We start from the raw sequence: 16,128 nt of genomic DNA on the forward strand, positions 1-16,128 counted from the left end.
GGCACCCAGAGGCCAATACTAGTCCTGAACCACTCAGCTAGACTTCTGTGGGACAGAGGAATTTTGTTTTGTTGAAGGCATTGCTATTTTTAAGTTTCTTTTCACTAACTAATACAACCTTAAAAATTATCTGTGACGTAAAAAAAAAAAGATGATGAATGTGAAAGTGATTTGTAAACTGTAGAGGACTACTGCAATGTCAGATGCTATTATTGTATCCTATACTAGACTAGATTTTAAACTCCTCCTCTGGACTGTGACTTTTCAAGGGAACTCCCCCCCACCTTTGTCTTACTCATTTTTTCTCATCATAGCTGGCATAGAGTAGAATTCATTATATTTATTTATTAAATAAATTATCTCAATAGTTACTAGTTCTTTAAAATAATTTCAAAACCATGAAAACATGATAGAAATGTGTTAAAATTATTTCAGCTCATTAATCTTTCTAATAAATAAAGGGTTTCTAAAAATAGAGAAGACCAAAACTTAATAGAAAAATGAGCCTAGGACATGACACTGAAGATACAATGCAAATTATTCTGAAATGTACAAAAATGTGCTCAACCTCACAGACAACAAGATAAATACACATGAAAAATTCTATGAAAATATAATTTCTCACCTCTCAGATTAACAAAAGTCCAAGTATGACCCCATCCTCTGTTGGTGAGGCTGTGAGGAAGCAGATATGTCATGCGGTGTTGATGGGAAGGCAGGATGACACTACTCTGTGATGGGGCATCTGTCCGTAGCTACCACAATGTAGAATTATTTATGCATTCACTCAGCAATCCTACTTCTAGAAATCTCTTCTACATGAGTGACATATATATAAAGTTATATATTACAGCAATGAAATAACAAAATATTGGAAACAACCCAAATATTCATTGTTGGGGAGCTATTCAAATTAATCATGGTCCATCATACTATGGAATACTATGCAGAAACAAAAAAATGAAGACGATCTCTATGTTTTGATATGGGAAGAGTCCCAGCATATTTTCTGAGGTGAGAAAAGCAAACAAGGAACTATTATATATAAAATGTTACCTTTTATGTAAGAAAAAGAGCAAATTCAAAATATTAATTGGTGGCATAAAGAAAAATTGTAAGGACAGATAAGACACAAATAAAAATAGTTACCTAATTGAATGGAGAGAAACAGGGATAGAAGTGACACTTTTTTAAAATTCCAGTATAGTTAACATACAGTGTTATATTAGTTTCAGGTGTACAATACAGTGATTTAACAGTTCTATGCATTACTAAGTGGTCATCATGACAAGAAATGAGGCTTCTTGGTTTTGTTTTGGTTTTTTAAAGGTTTATTTATTTGAGAGAGAGATTACACACATCGTGGGGAGGGGCAGAGGGGGAGAGAGAGAGAGAGAGTAACTCAAGCAGAGCAGAGAGCCCGATGCAGGGCTTGATCTCACCACCCTGAGATCATGACCTGAGTTGAAATCAAGAGTTGGATGCCCAACTGACTGAGCCATCCAGGCACCCTTGGTTTTGTTTTTGATTCATGTAACTCAAATGTATATTAAAAAAAAAGAAAATGTAATTAAAAAAATAAGTATGAAAGTTTAAAAAACGTTATAATTTCCTAAAATATAGCAAGTGTCTGAAAGGACTATAGGCCCCACTAGAATTCGTAGATAAACACATACATTTATTGTACTCGATTGTAAGTTTCAGGCTTACAGAATCAAAGACTATTAAAATTGGTAAGGACCTAGGGGTCTGTTTGTTCCAATCCTCTCATTTTGCAGATGATAAAATGAGTCCCAGAAAGGTTTAGTGACTTGACCAAGGTCACACAATTATTATAGCAGAGCCAGATTTTACTACAGTTGGCTAACCTCCAATCAAGTGTTCTTTCCACTACTCTGTGCTCTCTAGAATATGTAAAGGATGAGTTGAGTGACACATAATCTCATACCATATTGCTTAAACCTAACCCTCATAAAACTAATCAATTTATCCCAATATTGGTCATGCCTCTGTTACGCTCTAGGATGTATGTTAGCGGCTGGAGCTACAGTCAGGTTGAGGAGGTCCCGCCCCCTCTGTTATCTGCGCTCTAGCTCCCATAGAACCTGATCCTCAAATGAGATTAGGCCAGCTAGTTGCTATGTATTCCTGTCTGAGCTCCCTCTTTTAACTCCTATGAGATGTCAAGAACTGCCTGGCCTCCAAGTCCCTCAGCTTCTGGCGTTGGCCATACTCAACCATCCAGAGAGTGGATCCTAGAAGTCTCACGCTGGGTGCGCCCTGGTCAACCAGAACAGCAAGGCCATACCCTCTGGTTTTCTAAGTCTTGGGGCAGCAGGGTGAAGGGGAACTAAATGTGGAGTCAAAGTGAGAGGCAATCAAGGAAATGGGAAAAGCAAGAGAGTGGAGGATGGAACGGGGGTTGTTTGGAGCCATTGTGGAAGCAGAATTGTATCAGTCAGGATAGCTTATGGTAATAAATGATTCCCCAAATCTCCTTTGCTTATGACAACAAAAGTTTATTCCTTGCTCATGAAAATTTTTCTCTAAGTTCAAGTAACTGTTCAGAGCCGCTCTCCTCTCTTCAATGACTCAGGGATCTAGGCTTTTCCATTATGTCTCCAAGATTGAGGCTTTGGGTTTATATGGTTACAGGGATTGGGGGAGAGAGAATTGGAGGAGGGGTAACTAGCAGCCATGAAACTCTCCAGTCCAGAGTACCAGACACCACTTCTGCTCCTAGCCCATTGGCTGAAACTAGTCATAGATGTCACTGGCACTACAAGTCAGGCTGAGAAGTGTGAGAGAGCACACAGGATATTTGGTGAGCAATACTGTTGGCCATGGGAATTACCACTGTTACAACTTTTGTATTGTCCCCACTGTCCGTGGGTTAGGTTATTTAAAGTTTAGAAGCAAGACAGCAATACGGCTGAAAGTGACCCCTCCTTTCTTTTCGAAGTACCCACACATTATTAACATCCATTTTTTAAACTTAATTTTTATTTAGAAATGAGCCAGAACAAATTTTTGTCCTTTAGAAATAGCTAAGTGGTAGAAATTTCAGGACACTAAGAGATTTAGATCAGTGAGGAATTATTCTCTTGTCCCTTAGTCTCCAATCCCAAACAATATTAATATTAATATATATATATATACACATATATACATATATATACATATATATTCACACACACACTTATATATGTATATATATGTTACCTCCACGGTTTGGGGCTTCTACTAGTGAGATTTGTTCTTTCCTTTATTGGCAGAAGTTTGAGTAGTTCGACATTCCCCACTTTTTGAAGGAGGCAGACAAGGAGAGTTTTGTCCACAGAGAGGAAGATGTATGGACTCCTTTATTACGACTTCTCTGGCGGCAGAAATAAAGGACTGGTAAAAAGTCAATTCCATGTTCTTTAGCAGCAACATTGAATTGTTGCTTAATCTAATTTGGATGCAGACTATCTCATCTCTCATACTCCCTTATGTCTCTTAGAGTCGGAACACGCATGTGCAGACCCGCACGTGCGCACAACACACACTTATGAGTGCATTCCTCTCTCACGGTACCCACCCATAGCAGGTGCTCAGTCAGTGAGGGTCCACGAATGAGGACCTCCCAAGTACCCAGAGTGCAGGATGCACTTGCAGTCCGGTGGGCTGGAGGCTGCCCGGCCTTAGTTTCTCGGCCTCTTCTGATGGCTCAAGGCGCGGGTGGCCCAGGCTGGTCCACCCAGAGCCCTTCAGTGGGACCCATCTCTCCTCCAGACTGACACTGCATTCACTGAAGTGGCTTATAGCATCTCCACTGTTGTGTCCATTGTGTCATTTATGGCTTGTAATACCTGATTTATTCAAATCTTTTTTTGTAAGAATGAGACATTTTCATTGTTTGGGAAAAATGTCTGTACAGCTGGCCCTTGAACAACACTGGAGTTAAGAGGGCTGACCCCCCAAACAATAGAAAATCTATGTATAACTTTTGATTCCCCCAAAACTTAACTGCTCATAGCCTACTGTTGACTGGAAGCCTTACTGATAATATACAATTACAGCACCAATAATAGTCAGTTAACACATATTTTGTATGTTATATGTATTATACACTGTATTCGTACAATACAGTAAGCTAGAGAAAAGAAAATGTTATTTAGAAAATCTCAGAAAGGGAAAATACATTGATGATACTGTACGTACTATATTTACTGGAAAAATTCATGTATAAATGGATCTGTGCTGTTCAACCTGTGTTGTTAACAGGGGTCAACTGTATTTACTTATTTTAACATGCATATACGTACTACTTATTATCTACACCAGGCACTAGTCTAAGCACTCTACAACTATGAACTCATTGAAGTCTCATAACCACCCTATACATATTAAAAAAATAAATAAATAACAAGAGCACTATTTCTATCACTGAGGCACAGAGATGTTAAGTAATTTACCCAAGATCACACAGCTACTGAGTAATGGAGCTAAGATTTGAACTGAAGCAATTATTCCCTAATCCCTAATAAAATGCTTATAGCGAAGTCTTTTGATATATGATTGTCTTTTTTTTTAATGATCTTTTTACTTGGATGCTTCTAACCAGATAGGGTCTTCAGGTCATTGGGCTGAACCACTATCCCAGGCATAAACCCTGTATAAGCAGAAGACATTATGGCAACTGAGCTTCCACTACTATTTGGTTATGAGTTTCCCAGAGGTGCGCTCCCTGTAAAATGTGCACTGAGTACATTCTACTTATGCTCACGCTTGTGCCGGGGTGGTGGGATCCACAATCACTTCACTTTCCTGTTATCTTCCCAAGTTATCTTACACCTCCTGCCCCATATTTTTTCAAGTGGGTAGTTTGCTGAATGGAGAGATCGGACCGGGGAGCTCATGCTGGCATATTGTGGGTTTCAGTGGGGGTGGCGCTACCCCTTCGGGGCATTTGGAAAGTGGAGAGCAGTTTTCTGGGTCATCACGGTGATTGAGTGACCATACCGGCATTGAGTGGACCACAGCCCGGGACTGCTGTCACAGTGAAGAATTGTCTATGTCCTACATAACTCGGTCTGTCCTACCGGACAATGATGTAGGTGAAAAACCTGTTTTTAATCATCTGAACCTAGAACCTTACCACAAAGTTTTGAAGTTTTGGGGTTTGGGGTGTTGTTTTGTTTCCAGTATAATGTAAATTTCCAAAGAATGTGACTACTGTGCACATTTATTTTGTTTGGGACTTTATCAGAGGACTACTGACGGTTCTGGTAAACACATCCCTGACGGTGATTCCAGCCCAGGTTTCCAGGCGCCGATGTACCGTGTGCCCAGTCTGCACCAGCAAGCACGAGCAAGCGCATCCGTGAGGATTTCACGTGGTGCGGGCACGGCGCACTTCCTCAGAACCAGTTGTACCTCATTTGCATGTTGAGATGCACATCATTTTACTGTGAGTTACCTTCCTTATGTAGTCTGGCCTATTTTCTGGGTTTTGGGGGAACGCTGATCAAATTCTACACCTCTGACTTGATTTTCTAACCACAGAGATATTCCTGGTCAAACACATCATCAATCATCATCATCATCATCATCATCATCATCATCATCACCGAACAATTTTCCTGAGTGCCTAGATATTACCATTAGGCAAGATACTGATTTATTTGAAGTTATGTGTGCATATAAGTTGTGTTATCTGTGGATTTCACTTCAGGAAGAGAAGAAAGCATCATAACTGGTTTTAAAAAGCATCATCGGGACTGATGGATCAGAGAACGGCCTCTCGAGCACCCTCATAGAAGGAGGCAGGGCCCTTCCAGCAAGCCCACAGTACTGTCGTGAATGAGCTGAACAGGGACAAAGCCTGCCCCAATCACAGCCCGGCTTAATTACCACGTTGCAGATAATGATGAGGTTGCTGCCGTACCCTGTGAGCAGCTGCAGGAAATCAGTCTGGCTGAGGGCATGCTTTACCCTGGGTTGCTGGAGTCAACTTGGCTTTGATTCACAAGAGCTGGCAATTGCACTAAGTATATGACAGATCAACAGAAGTCTTTCCATTTGCAAAGCACCTGGGAAAACCTCCTAATAGGCCTACTACACGACTGGCACTTAATGAATATGGAACAGAAGTACAATTTGATTGAAGTAGGAGATTCTGGCCGATTTTTCTGGGTTTTGGAGGAATGTTGATGAAATTCTACACCTCTGGCTTGATTTTCTAACCACAGAGAGGCTCCTGGTCAAACACATCATCATCATCATCATCATCATCATCATCAACAACTGCTGAGTGTCTGATTACTATTCATAGCCACGGCGCCTGACACCGCTCGTCTTGATGGTGCCACGTACGATCATTGCGATTTTTATTATCCGACGCACTTACTCAACACCCAACAAATGTCTATCAAGCACCTACTCCGTACCAGACGGTGCCAGGTGTGAACCAGACGATATCGTTCCTGCTGTCATGAAGTTCACAGATCCGGGGGAGAAATGAGTATTAATAAATAATTATGCATTTAGAGCTGATTTAATTATGAAAAAAGAGAGAAATTATTTGAATACCCCATGGGCACCTGAACTTATCAATCTTTGCCTCCTACACCCAAGCTTGCTTCTCCCCAGAAGTCCTCATCTTAGTACCTGGATTTCTCTGCAACCAGTTCCCCATGTCAGAAAATAGTCATTTTAGCAATGCCTTCTTTCTCACCTCCCACCCCTGACACCCAATTAATCCCCAACGACTTGCTACTTTTACCCCCCAAATGTTTTTCTAATGCGTCCCTTCCTCTCTGTCCCCACGACCCTTTTTCTCATCAGCCTGGACACTTGCAACAACCCTACGACAAGTTTAGTCTTGTCCCACTATTAATCAGAATTCAGGTACAGAGAAAAGGGTCCACTCCACCTGGTTTGGGCGGAAGGTGATTGCTTAGAGGGCAATAAATGGCTTATAGAATGGTTGGAAAGCTGAAGAAACAGGTTGAGCATTTTAAAAGTGGCTTTGACAGCCACATTGCAAACCTGGATACTAAGGGAACTACTGCCTCTTTTATGATCAGGAAGGTGTGTGCCAAGTTCAGAAGCTGGTGCTCCAGCTGCCAGCCCCAGAGCCACACCTCCACTGCCATAACCAGGATTCCAGCACAATCAGGAAGCCATGACAGTTAGGAAACAGCCAGGATTAGAAGCAGCCATGAGCAGGAAACCACTGCTGAAAACCCTGGCCCCTCCACAAGTGAGCTGGCTTGCCCCACCAGCAGAGGCCCAGCGTCTGCCTCATTTCCACCTTCCAAACCTTGGGCAAAGACTTCTACACAATAACACCCAAGTCATACCCAGAACCCTAGCTGCAATGGAGTCCTTCAAGGGCAGTGGGAGCTTTCTAGCCCCCACTAGAAGAGCTACAGTGGAGGCAGGCTCTCCAGGAGGTTAGAATAAATGGGCAAGCCTGCTACATCTGCCAGACCACCCTTATGGTCATCAAAGTTGAAGTCCCTGAAACATAAATCTGACCACATTGCCCTTCTGTGGAAACCCTTTCAATGGTTCTCCACTGCCCATAAAATAAAGCCCAAGTTCCTTGGCCTGACATCTCTTCCACCATACCCCTCCAGCCATTCACACTCTACTCTCTAATAGCACCGGGTACACTCTCTGTGCTCTTGTAGGCCTCCATGTCTTTGTTCCTGTGGTCCCCTCTGTCTGGAATGCAGTTTCTACCTTGCCTGGCTCACTTTTACTCATCCTTCCGGACTCAGTTCAGGTGTACCAGGAGGCCCTTCTTGAACCTTAGGGGCTATGTGCTACCATTGCAGCTTTCCTGGGCATGCCTAGATCTTGAAATTATCTGCTCATATCTCTGCCTATGCCATTAGGAATGTGTTCTCTTGGAGCAGCAATGAATTCATTTTTGCCCTTTCAGTGCCTAGCACAGTACCTGGCCCTAAGTACATGCTGAATAAAAATTAGTTAAACTGAAAGGAATGGGACTGAACTAAGCATGTCTTCAGTTGGATTCTCCAGGAATCAGACTCTGCAGGCAGTTTATTAAAAGTATGCTGGGGATCCATTGCTGCAGGGGAGCAAGAGGGTGAGTGGGGGAGTAAAGAAAGCAAGGTTGGGTAGAGGGAGGCGTTGAACTGTGGTACAGTGGGAATAGACCCCAGCCAGCCCCACAGTGAATGCAAGAGCTGGAAAGACCCTCTAGAGTTGTCCCACCTTGAAGCAAGAGGGCTGGGCCTTTATATCCCGCATGTTAACTAGTCATTGGATATGGAAGAGTGGGTGTCACCTTGGTCTCAGGGACTCCCTTCACCTGAGGGGGTGACTACATCAATCAGAGTTTGATCAAGAAGGAGAACCACTACAATAAATAGGTTGGAAGGATGGAGGGACAGATGATAGATAGCATTTGTTGCTGATTTACTTATGAAAAAAAAAAAAAGAAATCAGCTATGATGTGATACGGTATTTACTCATTTATTAAAGGGATCTGGCTTTATGCTATCATGGGAGGTGGTTACACTGTTTCTGTGAGACTGCTATTTCTGTATCTGGTGCTAGAGCCTGAGGTCTGCAGGACAGGTGGTCAGAATAGAAGACCGAAGTGAGGTGGGCGGAGTAGGGCAAATTGGAACCTACGAGGCTAAGCTGGAACCCACGAGAATGGGCTGGAATCCATGCAGTCTCTTTATCCAAGCCACCATCTTTTAGCCAATGGGTGTGTAGAGAAGCTGGCACCCTTCATCAGAGAGCTAAGACCTGTCAGTGGCCAACATGGCCAGCATCTGGGAAACGAGTGCCTCGGTACTGAAACAGGGACTGGACAGAGAGCCACAGCTAAGCGCTGAACAAAGAGCACCACTCGGCAAGATTCCTTCCCTCTTGGGCCTCGCTCCCCAAGGATGACAAAATCTGCCCTGGAAAACTGGTACATCATATAGAGTCAATGTACATCAAATGAAATAAAAATTAAACCAGTTAACAAATACCTTACCTACTATCACGTACTACGAAATTTGAGGTGAAAGAAAAGAAAAGATACTTCCAAGGGCCAGAGGGAATTTTCCAAGGGTTCACAAGATTAAAGTTGACAGTGGGAGGGATATCATTGGAGCTGAGGGATAAGGACAAGGGAACAAGTTTATAAACATGCGTGACGTGTTGTAGTTTTGATGAGGGATACGGGAAGTGGGTTTGGAAGAGGAAAGTCTGGGATATACTCACAGAAAAACAACAAATTCTGCCAGTTACATTTCTGCCAGGAACTCCTAGAAATCTATTCAACCATCTCTTCTTCCAGCCCTTCCCACTCCTTGGCCATTGTCTTGGTCAAGGATGGCACTGTGTCGTTCCTTCCCACCCCTTGCCCATAGCAGAAATCACTCATCAGTGAAGGCCTTCTTTCCTGATGTGCCCAGATAAGGTTTCAGAATTCTTCTGGCACAGCTGTCCAGATAGCCCTACCACCTGACTGGATGGAGCTCAGCAGTCCTCCCTGTCCCTATTCCATTCTATTCATTTATACCCAATTCACCATCTCCCTTAAGAATGCCCATGTCTCACACCATCTTTACTTGCAATGGCAGAGCTAGAAACCTACAGTTCTACTTTCTGCATCCCTGGCCTTAGTGTCAGAAGGCAGAGGGGAAGGACTGGAGGCCTTTAATGCAGTTTCTCCAACTTCTCCGCCACAGCACACAGTCCCGCTTCTCAGAGATGCGGACTTAGGACCCAGGATGAGCTTAGTGGGAGCAAAGGCAAGTGTTGGGTATAAGCCCATCTGCTATTTTTTGAATAATTGTTCTTGAGAAGCAGACATTGGGAAGAAATTGGGGGAAAAGCAGAGTAAGATAACTATATACACAAAAATAACAGGGAAACTTCTATTTTTATTAGTATATGTATATGAAGAAGTATATGAAGAAGATATATTTAGAGCTGTACCTTGCTTTTAGCAATGGATAGATGTGAATTGAATATTTAAAATCAACCTATTGGCTTAGACGATCATTTCAGAAAACTTAGCTCTGATTTATTAACTTAATATTTTAACAATGCATTAATAGTGCATCCTCTGACCTTATTCCCCAATTAATTTTCTGTAAGCAAGCATTTAAATGTTAAAGAATGTTAAGGAATCTCTTTGTAAGGCAAATGATTCCTTTGTAGTGTAAATAACTCCCTCAGTTTATCTAATATTGATATTACCTGCTGCTATTATAGAAATTTATAGTTTTCAAAGCACTACCATACTTAAACGTATTTGATCATCCAATGACTCTGTAGGATAAGTGTGGGGCTGCTGTTACTCCCACTCCCTGAAGAAGAAACAGGAAGTGTATTTTATAAGTGTTTTGGTGAACTAAGTTTATATGGTTTGACTTGTTAGTGACAATTAAGACTTGGTCCCGTATCATCTGACCTGTGGCCAAAACTGACTGTGTTTTCCATTGCAGTGTATTATGTCAAGTTACAAGTCTGCTTGTTTGTTTATTTGTTTTTTTAAGTAGACTGCATGCGGGGCTTGAACTCAGGACCCTGGCTGGGATCAAGACCCAAGCTGAGATCAAGAGTCAGACCCTTAACTGACTGAGCCACCCAGGTGCCCCATCTGCTTGTTTATTTCTTAAGGTGATATCAGCCGTATCAAGTTCTCTGGATTGAAGTATATTCCAAAACGATCTCCCTGCTGAGGAACTGAACTATGTATGGTCTTATTTAGTGGTTGCAATCTTTGGTTTAAAATTCCACGCTGGACTCCCCAGGACCTTACCTTGCTTTGACTTATCTCCGATGCTTCTTAAAAATGTAGATTTTGGGGTGTCTGGGTGGCTCAGTTGGTTAAGCATCTGCCTTCAGCTCAGGTCATGATCTCAGGGTCTTGGGATTGAGCCCCACATTGGGCTCCCTGCTCAACAGGAAGTCTGCTTCTCCCTCTCCCTCTGGTTCTGCCTCCCACCCCCAACTTGTACTTTCATGCTCTCTCTCTCTCTCTCAAGTAAATAAATAAAATCTTTTAAAAAAATGCAGGTTCTGGGTCCCACCTCAGACTCATCAAATCTGAATCTCTGGGGTGGTGGGAGGAAAAACATCTGCATTTTAACAGAATTTTTTAAAATATTTTATTTATTTATTCGACAGAGATAGAGACAGCCAGCGAGAGAGGGAACACAAGCAGGGGGAGTGGGAGAGGAAGAAGCAGGCTCCCAGAGGAGGAGCCTGATGTGGGGCTCGATCCCAGAACGCTGGGATCACGCCCTGAGCCAAAGGCAGACAATTAACGACTGCGCCACCCAGGTGCCCCTTAACAGAATTTTTTTTTAATGTTATGTTAGTCACCATACAGTACTTCATTACTTTTTGACATAGTGTTCCATGATTCATTGTTGTCGTATAACACCCAGTGCTCCTTGCAATACCTGCCCTTCTTAATACCCATCACTGGGCCAATCCATCTCCCCACTCCCCCTCCCCTCTGAAACCCTCAGTTTGTTTCCCAGAGTCCATAGTCTCTCATGGTTCATCTCCCCCTCTGATTTCCCCCCCTTCATTTTTCCCTTCCTTCTCCTAATGTCCTCCATGCTATTCCTTATGTTCCACATATAAGTGAAGCCATATGATAATTGTCTTTCTCTGCTTGACTTATTTCACTTAGCATAATCTCCTCCAGTTCCATCCATGTCGATGCAAATGGTGGGTATTCATCCTGTCTGATGGCTGAGTAATATTCCATTGTATGTATGAACCGCATCTTCTTTATCCATTCATCTGTTGAAGGGCATCTCGGCTCCTTCCACAGTTTGGCTATTGTTTTTCAGCTAATCCTAAAAGACACCAATGTTTGAGAACCACTGGTTGAACTTACTTGTCTTCAGATGAGCACACATGACCATCATAAGCTTTGATAACCCAGTAGCCAGACGCAGAAAGCTAACGTGCAGCCATCAGCTACAGATCATACTAAATGTACCATCACATTCAGAATGCACAGATTGACCTGGGTCTTTGTCCACAGGAATATGGTGATCAGAAGGACCAAAAGGATTTTTATTACAGCTCTGTTTTCCCCCAGAAAACCATTAAACAGCTTTTCTATCTGCTCTTAGATACATACCCAGGGAAAAGGATGAAATCCCCTGGGACTTTCTTGAGACCTTCACCTAGTAGGTTTTATTAGCATTTGAGGAAGTTCTTGGAGATCAACTTTTGGGGAACCCAGAAGTTTAATGTGACAGGAGCTACACCAGGGACTCTGCAAGCCCGTTTCTCATTTTCCTGGCAGCACCAGTATGCTCAAGTCTGGTCTCCTTGCAGGTAGATGGGTCCATGGGACTAGTTCCTACTCTGGAATATGAGAGTGAGTGTGGTGTACTGTCTAGGTGGTGAGAGCAGAGGTGTCTTATTCCGAGATCTCTCTTTCCTCGTGCTGGAGTGAAGAGCCCCCAGCCTTGGAGGTAACGCCAGAGACACAAGGTGAAGGAGCCTGGGTCCCTAATGTCCAGGTGGAGCAGAGCCTACCACCTTCCCCTCACCCCCCAGCCTCCAACTCACTTTGGGCTATGATGTCAGTGATGCTAGAGAAAAATAACTCTTGGGGCTAAGCCACCACTGAGCTTTGGGTGTTCGTCACTGCAGACTGCTGGCTCTGACCAACATGGATAGATCCTCCAGCGTTCCATCCTCCTCCCTCTTCTCAGCTTCCCGGGGGGCAGTCCCGTGACCTAAGGAGTACATGTTGACTGTCTTCTGCCCACTCTATGCACCTTCCCTCTTAGCACTTAGAAACCAAGCCCTTCCTCTTCCCATCCCTGCTCCCTGGAACCTACACTAGCTTTCTGGTCTGCAGTTAAACTTTTCCTGCAAAATGTGGACTGCAATTAACCATCAATGCAAAGCCTATTTATTTTCCACCTCTCTGCTGACATTTAAATTCAATATTTAATCAAAAGAAAGTGGGGACAGATCCCTCCAACATGAGTTTCCAAGATCTGGTTCCACAAGGTGTTTAATGGTAGAAGCCAGATAAAAGGCTGCCCGTTGAAGCTGACCTATTTGATAACCATGCCCCAGGCTTGCCCTGTCCTTCCCAGAACCCAGCTTAAGCTCTTAGGTGGCCTGCAAGGAGTCTCCACAGGCCAAATACCTATCCCCAACCAGTGGCAGAAATTGCATTTGGGAAGTATGTTCTGGTGTTAACCCCAAACATTACCTTCTCTGGAGCTCTTGGGTGTGCTGCAGCATCAGATATAAGGTGGAAGGGAATGAGGTTGGTGGGCAGAGGGGCAGGGAGAAATGCCCCGGACCTCTATCACTTAGGAGCTATGTGACTGTGAGTGAGTTCATCAATCTTTCTGGGCCTTAACTGTCGCACTTGCAGAATAGGGATGGCATTAGGCCTTACCTGAGAAGTCTGTTGTATGAGACAAGGACTACAAAGGGCTTAGAGCCTGGCACCTAGCACCTGTTGATAAGGGCTAGTTGTTGTGGCGGTAATCGTGCTTGTGGTTGTTCTGATAACATCTGGATTGCTTCTGCTTCTGCTTGTGGTGGCTGTCCAGCTGCTCTACAGGAAGACCTTGTCCCCAGCTACAGGTAAACTACAACTTTCTAGAATTTTAAAGAGAGAAGGGACCTTTGTGAAGCCCCTCATTGTACAGGTGAGGGACCTGTGGCCCAGAGAGGTGAAGGGGGCTCCCTCAGTGACTTGATGATGTCAAGTTGACTTCACACCAACGTGCTCCCCGCCACCCAACGCTTCCACAGGGCTTTCCGGGCAACCCTCAGGTTCTGAAAGCAGACTTCCTAGATTCAAATACTACTTCAGCCTATTATTAACAGTGGAGTCACAGGAAAGATGCTTTGCTTCAACATGCCCCAACGTGTCCTTGTCTACAAAGTGGGGAGAATAATTGCTCGTACCTCACACAGTTTTGAAGAGGACATACCGGAACAGTCTCTGGTTCATAGAAAGCCCTCCATAATGTTTAACTATAACTGTGCTTAGCAGTCCAAGCCTGTGAGACACAGGCCGAGCCTGCCTTCACATCTAGAACAAGAGAACTTCAGCACTCCCCAGACCACAGCTCCGCTAACACGTTAGATTCCATGGGCCAAGTCTGGCCCATAACCCTAACAGTCTTTAGCATTTCTAGCAAGTTTTCCCTAGCAGCTCTGCTGAGTGGCATGGCCTAATCCTGCCTGCCAGCTTTACAAAATCAATCTAAAACGGCCGCTTGAGGATGACAGGCCAGGATTAGCAGTCATTTCTGATGGACAAGAAAATGGAGACCCAGAGAGAGTGAACCCCGTGTCTTTCCATGTGTGAGCTGAGCCAGTGACAAAATCACAGTTGGGGCTAAGCCCTCCTGGGCCCCGCTAGGGAGCCTGGGGGCTGTTCCTAGGAGCCCCACTCTCCCCACACATGTCTGCCCTCCCACTTTCAACTTTGGACACCCTGACATGTGTGGGTCTAGAATTCCAAGCTGGACTCCCCAAGATCTCACCTTGCTTTGACTTGTCACAGAGAAAATGCTCTACCATCAAAAAAAGACAACAGAGTCCATAGAACTCAGTCAGCAGAGAATCCTCCATCTGCCAGAAGTGGGGGAAATGGGGAGAGGGAAAAATGCTGCCACAAACACTCTTAAGCCCTATTTGATAACGAGAAGAGGAAAGGCACGAGAGGTAAGACACGTCAGTTAGCTTCCCCTGGGATCTGAACTTGATACTTGCAAAAGCAGATCGGATGGCCTTAGACTACTTGCCCAAATCATAAAAGCAATCACAGTGGCCACAGAGCTGGATTTTTCTAAAGAGGAAACCATAGACATTTCTCACTGCTCTTGCCTCAGCCTTCTTTCCCAGGCTCCTTCTTTCCCAGGGTCCTTCTCTTCCAGCAGTGAGTGGCTGGCCAAGTTTCCACTTGTCACTTGTGTGATCTCTTCAGAGAAGGCATGAGGGGGCCTGGGGCTCTAACCAGAGCTGCCTAATTTCAAGCAATTCTGCTGTTCCAGGTTCCCCCCACCCCCCACCTCTCTCAGTTTCAGCTTTTGCAATGGGATGGCCGCCTTTTTCTGTGGCTAACTGAGAGTAGTCTCTTCCTGAGCCCTAGGCCCACAGTCCCGCCGACGGTGAGCGCTCACCCGCAGGCTGAGGACGCAGAGCTCGGGGGCAGTGCTTCTCGGCCTCTAGCAGAGACATCCATCGCCTGGATGGTTGAGGCACGATCATCACAGACACTGATGATAACAGCCAGCGGGCACATCCCAGGGTCCCTGAGCACTGAGACCCGACTGCCTGGCTGCAAAAATGAAACAGAAACCCTGCTGTTTTCAACCTCATCATTTCACCTTCCTCACAGGAAATGTCAGCCTCACAGAAACAGCCCCAAACTCTGCCCTGAGCTTGCTGCCTCCTGCTCTCCCCCACTCTGAGGGCTTTTTCTAGGCTGAGATTCCAGGTGGTGCTTTGGGGGCTCAAGGGTAGCCCTCTCATGGGAACACAGCATAGTGGACCTGACCCTGGGGACCCCCCCCCACCAGGTCTGGGCCCTCCTTCATCCCCCTCTTCTTAATCAGTGAGCCGGGATTATGATCCTGGTGAAAAATGATGTGAAGCCACATGGGCAGCATGTGGAAGCAGTCCCCAGGCTTCAATGGTGAATAAAAAGTGGTCTCCGATGGGGCGCCTGGGTAGCGCAGTCGTTAAGCGTCTGCCTTCGGCTCAGGGCGTGATCCCGGCGTTCCCGGATCGAGTCCCACATCGGGCTCCTCCACCGGGAGCCTGCTTCTTCCTGTCCCACTCCCCTGCTGTGTTCCCTCTCTCGCTGGCTGTCTCTCTGTCACATAAATAAACAAAATCTTAAAAAAAAAAAAGTGGTCTCCGAGGAGGCCTTGCAATCGGGGCGAGGGTCTGGATGTGGCCCGCGGCACATGCTCCTGCCCCTCTCGCCCGTCCCCTGCATTGTGGGCCATTTGTAAAAGACAAGGGAGAAAAGCCAAGACAACGCCAGGATTGTCTAGGTTTTGTTAGCAAAGACGAGATAAGCAAAACATTCTCTCAATAAAATTCAATTAATTTTTTTTCCTAGCTAATTTGTTTAGCCTTGTTTATCAC

This window comes from Ursus maritimus, unplaced genomic scaffold, assembly GCF_017311325.1.
Source record: "Ursus maritimus isolate PB19 unplaced genomic scaffold, ASM1731132v1 scaffold_11, whole genome shotgun sequence".
Lineage (NCBI taxonomy): Eukaryota > Metazoa > Chordata > Mammalia > Carnivora > Ursidae > Ursus > Ursus maritimus.